This window comes from Oryx dammah, unplaced genomic scaffold, assembly GCF_014754425.2.
Source record: "Oryx dammah isolate SB20612 unplaced genomic scaffold, SCBI_Odam_1.1 HiC_scaffold_28, whole genome shotgun sequence".
Taxonomy (NCBI): domain Eukaryota; kingdom Metazoa; phylum Chordata; class Mammalia; order Artiodactyla; family Bovidae; genus Oryx; species Oryx dammah.
In genome coordinates, this window is record NW_024070212.1 from 18,538,626 (window position 1) to 18,546,431 (window position 7,806).

A 7,806-nucleotide genomic window follows, 5' to 3' on the forward strand; every position below is an offset into this window, starting at 1 on the left:
GTGGTAAAGAACCCATCTGCCACTGTGGGAGACACAGGTTCAATCCCAGGTCCGAGAAGATCCCACATGCTGTGAAACAACTAAACTCGTGCACCACAACCCTTGAACTTGTGCTCTAGAGCCCAGGAGCTGTAGCTACTGAAGCCTGCACGCCCTACAGCCCATGCTCTGTAATAAGAGAAGCCGCCGCAATGAGAAGTCCAAGGACCGCAGCTGGAGTGGGGCCTCCGCCCGCCGCAACTAGAGAAAAGCCTGAGCAGCAACGAAGACCCACACAGCCATAAATAAATAAACTTATTTAAAATACACACACCCACACACACATATATATATATCTCTGCAATTCTCTAGACCATCCCTGGTGGTCCAGTGGTTAAGACTACAGGCTTCTACTTCAGGGGGCATGGGTTCCATCCGTGGTTGGGGAACTAAAATTCCACATGCATGCTTGGTGGGGCAGTCCCCCAAAAAAATACTGTGTTACTGTGTTATGACCTGAATTTTGCTTCTCCTCACAGCCGCCCTGATTCACGTATTGAAGCTCTGAATTCTGTTTTGGAGACAAGGCACAGAGGTAATTGAAGGTTAAGTGAGGTCATAAGGGTAGGGCCCTGATCCTGTAGAACTGGTGTCTGCATAAAAAGAGAAAAGACACCAGAGATCTCTCTCTCTCTCCACATGCACAAAGGCCATGTAAGGGCACAGCAAGAAGGCTGCCATCTGTAATCCAGGAACAGAAATATCACCAAAAATCAACCTTGCTGGCACCTTGGCCTTGTACTTCCAGCCACCGAAACTATGCAGATAAATTTCTATTGTTTAAGCCACCCAGTCTGTGGTATTTTGTTATATCAGCCCAAGCCAACTAAGACAGATTGTATCAAACTTTGACTCTCGTAAATGGTGTATGATTGTGTAATTAGAATGTGTCCCAATTTCCCCACACCCTCAAAACCATTGGGTATTATCACTGTTTCACTTTTTGCCAATCTGATAATGAAAATGTTATGTTATTTTAGTTTCAATTATGCTGATGAAAAGTGTTTTTATATATATATATATATATATATTTTTTTTTTTCTTTTGGCTGCATCACACAGCTTGTGGAATCTTAGTTCCCCAACAAGGAATTGAACCCAGGCCCTCAGCAGTGAAGGCATGGAGTCTTAACCACTGGGCCAATAGAAGAATTCCCAAAAAATTGTTGTTTAGTCACTCAGTCATGTCCAACTCTGTGACCCTATGGACTGCAGCAGGCTTACCTGTCCTTCACCATCTCCCAGAGCTTGCTCAAACTCATGTTCATTGAGTCAATAATGCCATCCAACCATCTTATCCTCTGTTGTCCCCTTCTTCTCCTGGCTTCAGTCTTTCCCAGCATCTGTGTTTTCCAGTGAATCAGTTCTTCACTTTAGGTGGCCAAAGCATTGGAGATTCAGCTTCAGCATCAGTCCTTCCAATGGATATTCAGAGTTGATTTCCTTTAGGATTGATTCATTTGATCTCCTTGCAGTCCAAGGGACTCTCAAGAGTCTTCTCCAATACCACAGTTCAAAAGCATCAGTTCTTCCTCACTCAGCCTTCTTTATTCTCACATGCATACGTGACTACTGGAAAAACCATAGCTTTGACTAGATGGACCTTTGTCTGCACAGGGATATTTCTGCTTTTTAACATGATATCTAGGTTTGTCATAGCTTTTCTTCCAAGGGGCAAGCATCTTTTAATTTCATGGCTGCAGTCACCATTCACAGTGATTTTGGAGCCCAAGAAAATAAAATCTGTCACTGTTTCCCTTGTTTCCCCACTTATTTGCCATGAGGTGATGGGACCAGATGCCACAATCTTAGTTTCTGAATGTAGAATTTCAAGCCAGCTTTTCCACTCGCCTCTTTCACCTTCATCAAGAGGCTCTTTAGTTCTTCGCTTTCTGCCATTAGCGTGGCATCATCTGCATATCTGAGGTTGTTGAAATTTCTCCTGGCAATCTTGATTCCAGCCTGGGCTCCAAAATCACTGTGAATGGTGACTGCAGCCATGATGTCATGTATGCATGTGAGAATAAAGAAGGCTGAGTGAGGAAGAATTGATGCTTTTGAACTGTGGTGTTGGAGAAGACTCTTGAGAGTCCCTTGGACTGCAAGGAGATCAAACGAGTGAGTCTTCCAGCCTGGTATTTTGCGTGATGTACTCTGCATATAAGTTAAATAAGCAGGGTGACAAAATATACCTTTACTTCCTTAGTTATATTTATTCCCAGGTGTTTTATTCTTTTTGATGTGATTGTGAATGAGATTGTGTCCTTAATTTCATTTGCTGATAGTTCGTGTTGGTGTATGGAAATGCAGCAGATTTCTCTATATCAATTTTGAATCTTGTAACTACCCTTTAACAATTTCGTAAAGCTGGTTTCATAGTGCTAAGCCCTTTTAGCTTTTGCTTATCTGTAAAACTTGATCTGTCCTTCAAATAGGAATGAAAGCTTTGTTGGGTGTATTCCTGTATTCCTGGGTGTAGGCTTTTCCTTTATCATGCCCCTCCCTTCTGGCCTGCATAGAAGTCCGCTGATAGTCTTATGGGAGTTCCTTTGTATATAGCTTGTTGCTTTTCATTTGCTGTTCCTAATATTCCTTCTTTAAAGTTTGGCTATTTTAATCATAGTGTATTTTGGTGTGATTCTCTTTGGGTTGATCTTGTTTGTAACTTTCCTCCTGGACCTGGATGTCTGTTTCTTTTCCCAAGTTAGGGAAGTTTTCAGCTGTTAGGTCTTCAGATATGTTTATCTGTACCTTTCTCTCTCTCTCTCTTCTCCTTCTCAGACCCCTATAATATGAATATTTGTATGTTTTATGTTTTCCCAGAGGTCTCTTAAACTGTCCTCATTTTTTTAGAATTTACTTTGGCCATGTCAGGTCTTAGCTTCAGCATGTGGGCTCTTCACTGAGGCATAGAGGTTTCTCCCTAGTTGTGTCCATGGGCTGCAGAGCTCATGGGCTCAGGAGTTGCAGCATCCAGGCTTAGTTGCCTGGCAGCATGTGAGATCTTAGTTCCCCAACCAGGGAATGGAACCATGTCTCTTGCTTTGGAACGTGGATTCTTAACTACTTGGCCACCAGGGAAGTCTTCTGTCCTCAATTTTTAAAATTCTTTTCTCGTTTTTTTCCGTTCAGCTTGAGTGATTTCCACTGCTTTATTCTTCCATTTTGCTGATCCGTTCCTGTGTATCATTTAATCTACTGTTGATTCCTTTTGGTGTAATCTTTTGTTTCAGTTATTGGGTTCATCATCTCTGCTTCTTTATATTTTTTAACTCTGTTAAAAACATAACTTCTCACTCTGTTTATCCATTCTTCTCCTGAGTTCTTTGAGAATTATTATGAACATTACCTTAAGCTCTTTGTTGGGTAGATTGCTTGTCTCCACTTTGTTCTTCTGGGTTTTCATCTTGTTCCTTTTTTTGAAGCATATTCCATTGTTGCCTCATTTGCCTAACTTGCTGTTTTTATTTCTTTGTGGTAGGCTGTTTGTGTTTTCCAATCATAGAGAAGTAGCCTTATGTAGGAAATGGGGCCCTGCAGTGCTCTCCCCTTGATCACCAGAGGTGTGTGCTCGAGGCGTGCTCTAGGTGTGTGCTGCATGGGTCCTTCTGTTGTGTCTGGTTGACTATGGGTGTGCTATTAGACATGGCTGGGTTTTTGGGGTTCTTTAATGGACTGGAACCTGGTGGTCCAGAGTCAATGATAAGAAAGTAAAAGAGAGAGAGAAAGAGACTGATATTCCTTGGTTTATGCAGAAACCCAATAAAGCCCTTGACACGGGGCTTGCATTGCTTCACATAGGCACAGGGCGCCCTCTCGCGAGGGTCTTGCAAGCCCGGGCAAGAAGTGAGCTCAGCGGTCATCTGCGCTCCAAAGAATTAGCCTGAGAAAGAGAGAAAGAGAGAGAAAAAGAAAGAAAGACATGGGGACCCAAGCTCTGATGGAACAAGGGTGTTTTACTCAACATACCATGGGTATATATACTGTCTTACAAGGTAGCTATTTTCAGCAAAGATAAAGATCAAAAGTCCAGACTTACAAATCATCAAGGAAACATAAGACGATCCATATCAAAGAGAGAGGGTTGTAAATAATCACTTTTACCATATGGTCCATAAAAAGGAAAAGGGTCATAAGTAGTTACTTTTCACTGTATGGAAAAGCTAATGAAGAAAATACATGCATTCCTCAGCCCCGGGAGTGGTTTTCCACTCCTCTTAATTCCTGAATATTCAGGAATTAATAAGGAACAGAGGATTCATGACAGATCCAAAACAGCACAGAGGAAGCCTCCTGTTAAATGCTTCCTGACAATTCCCCCTATTTTATTATATTTGTAAAAAAAGGTCTTGACCAATTGAGTTTGTTTAGTATTAACCAACCTTATAGAAAAGCAACAATAAACCACAAATATAATTACCAAGACAATCACCAAAGTTACAGTTCTGGACCCGATGCTGTGGGTAATACTTTGAAACCATCCTCGTGGGTCTAGCCCAGATAATTGATCAGCTAGTTGTTCAGCTAAAGTTTCCAAATTAGTGGAAGAGGGCAGACGTTTAGAAAAGGTTCAAAGATTTCCTTTTGCAGTAACTGTACATTCAGAGAAGCATTATCATGTATGTTTTGTAAATGAAATTGGATTTGTTCTCAGTTGTAGGCACTTTGATTGAAATGAACAGGAGTAACACAAAATTGAGCAGAATTCCAATCACATTTTACTATCACTTGTTTTTGCAAATCTATTAATTGATCTCCACCCCATATGATGGCTGCTTTTAGTGCCTGTATTTCCTGTTGAATATCCTCATCTACCTGAGCCTGAGTAGCCCACATATTATGAGCATCTTCAGTCCAATTTTGGATAAAATTATGGGTTTGAATCGAGGTATGTAAAGCAGCGCCAGTGACAGCAGCAGTGGTGCAAATAGCTATTAACCCCAAAATGCCAAGGATCAGCCATCCAACGAATCGTTTAGATCATTGGAGCAGTTTAGTAAGTAATCTGGAAGCGAGTCCAGCCATGGGACCTTCTTCCCAGGGTCGTTGGAGACTTCTTGGTAACCACAAATTACGGTGAGATCGAGGAATCAAAAAGGAATCATTTCTTAAATAAATAGAGGAGTTAAGACAAGTATATAGTTTGCAATTAATACAAGTTACAGAACGTAAAGTCTTATTAAGTTGTCAATTTCCTATGGCTATAACAAAAGGAAGTGGGACACAGGCCTGTATAAGATACGATTGATTATAGCGAAAGAAATAGTTACTATGACCACGACTGGTCCCTGTGGAAATGTCCGGTCCAAGTCCCAAGTTCTTCAGTGCTCGCAGCAAGTTTCGAGATGTCCCACTGTTCAGGCCCACTCTGTTTATCCAGGACGATTCTAGGACAAAAGTGAAAGTGAAGTCACTCAGTCGTGTCCGACTCTTTGCAACCCCGTGGACTGTATGTAGACCCCCAGGCTCCTCTGTCCATGGGATTCTCCAGGCGAGAACACTGGAGTGGGTTGCCATTTCCTTCTCCAGGGGATCTTCCCAACCCAGGGATTGAACCCAGGTCTCCTGCATTGCAGGCAGACGCTTTAACCTCTGAGCCACTGGACGAGGTGGGGCTAATCCACTGTAAGCCACCCAAGAAGTCCATTGTCATGGTAATGCTCCATCACAGTGTCAGTGACCTCCTATGTCACTTAAGCAGCATAGTCACACACAGTGCTGTTAATATCATCTGAGCAGTTAGATAACCACATACCATGGGGTCCCTAATCAACAACTGTATGGCTAGCCACAAACATTAAATTTCCTGATTTGGCTTGACATTTGTCCCAACGAACAGGAGCATATGTAAAGTTGTTATAAGTAAACCCTTTGCATAATGTTCTTTGTTCTTTCCCTAGCTCTTTCCCTAAAGTCTCAGTAGTATAAACATGGTTCACAGACATAGAAAGGGCAGTAAATAATCCAAGCAATGTCTGAAAGTCCTTTTTGGGGGGCAGGGCAAAAGCCCAAGTTTGTCGGCTAACGTTTATGCATAATTCTGCTGGGCCCATGCACGAAGGAAGGACTTCATAACCTAGAGAAATATTAGTTTCCTTCTTCTTCAGGGTGTGTGAGCCCTTTAATGCTCCAGGGAGAAGACACATGTATAGAGTCATTGGCTGAAACGATTGGTCCTCTCTCCGTCCATTTGACCACCTGTAGTAGAGGGGGGCGGGGTATGTAAGCCCAGTAAATATGATTAGTTAGAGCTCCAACGGGGGAGGCACGAGCAAGCAGAGCAAGCAGACGGAGCAGGAGAATGTATTCAGGACTCCGAGGCATTCCCTGTTGAGAGACCAAATTCTCAGCTCAGTTAGTAAGGGATCTTATTTGTCCCCAAGTGGGGAGATCATAAGGTTGATGCCGCCAAGGGCGGTGCTTCCTGGAGATATTTAGAGCCACCATGGCCCCGAACTGGAATTTCTTTCTCCTGGGGTTTTTGTTGTTTCGCCTCTATTTTGAAGGCTGGGGGCCCCCTTGGGTCAAATCTTCCAAACAGGAAGCCATGTGAGTTCGTTGGATTCATCTGGGGAAATACAAGCATACCCCTTTCCCTGTAAGATTAGTTTCCCAGATTTCCATTGTTTCGTTAACCTGTCTTGGTACTAAATGGGCAGAGGAAGAGAAGTGTCCTTCAATTCCTCGAAATGCTTTTCTGCTCTTGTTAAGCTATCTCTCTGTGGTAAGTTTAAAAAATTTAAAACAAATAAAGCTGTATTAACAATAGTTATAGGTTTAGAAAATATCTTATGTTGGAATCTAGTAAAGTCTGCTTTAGATAAGGAAGACAGTAGTGTTCCTGTGTATTCCCCCTTTTTTAATTTATTTGCAACTTTAGTGTGTGATGTGTTCGTTCGACTATGCCTTGTACCTGTGGATTATAAGGAATACATGTAATATGTTTAATATAAAAAGATTGTAAAAATTGTTTAAAGTGTCTAGAAATATAGGCGGGGCTATTTTCTATTTTACCCACTCCAGTGTTCTTGCCTGGAGAATCCCAGGGACGGGGGAGCCTGGTGGGCTGCCGTCTCTGGGGTCGCACAGAGTTGGACACGACTGAAGCGACTTAGCAGCAGCAGCAGCAGCAGAAGTTCCCATTACAGCAAAACAAGCTAATAAGTGAGTTATAACGTGTTGTGTAGCCTCGAGAAGAGGTGTGGCCCAAATAAAAGAAGGATTAGTGTCAATACAGACATGCAAGAAAGAAAATGGAGAAAGTTCAGGGCAATGAGTTATATCCATTTGCCATAGTTCATTAGGTTGCAGACCGCTAGTATTAATACCTTGGGCAATGGGTCAAAGATGTAGGGATCTACAGGTAAAGCAATTAATAACAATTTCCTTAGCCTGGCAGTATGGGGTTTTCCATAGCTGGCGTAGGGAGCCAGCATTGCTGTGCAACAGAGCATGCTGTTCCTCTGGAGTATCAAAAGAAACCAGTTATCAGCCTACTCATTACCATAAGTCATGGGGCCCAGGAAGGCAAGAATGTGCTCGAATATGTATAATATAAACGGGAGAATTGCGGTTTCTAAGAACAGATTGTAGTTTGAAAAAGAGTTGTTGAATAATAGGTTGATTGGAGTTTATGGTGGAGGTTTCTATATTTTTTAATACAAAAACTGAATATATATAGTCAGAGACTATATTAATAGGGTAAGGATGTAGGCAAATAACTTGAATAAGAGCATATAATTCATTTTATTGGGCAAAATGAAATTTA

The 7,806-nt window shown here is 42.0% G+C and overlaps 2 long non-coding RNA genes across 2 annotated transcripts in view; one reads left to right on the top strand and one right to left on the bottom strand.

Annotated features, from left to right (window-relative positions):
* The window catches only part of LOC120855875, a 16,076-nt gene extending 10,776 nt beyond the window's left edge, over window positions 1-5,300 (bottom strand). Inside the window, exon 1 of the long non-coding RNA XR_005719329.1 lies at window positions 5,171-5,300. This is a non-coding gene — a long non-coding RNA (uncharacterized LOC120855875). The remainder of the gene's footprint in view (window positions 1-5,170) is intronic.
* On the top strand, window positions 1,357-5,301 carry LOC120855876. Its single transcript, XR_005719330.1, has 4 exons — window positions 1,357-1,367; window positions 1,687-1,690; window positions 4,167-4,174; window positions 5,223-5,301. It is a non-coding gene; the product is annotated as an uncharacterized LOC120855876 (long non-coding RNA).
* Window positions 5,302-7,806: the final 2,505 nt, after the last annotated feature.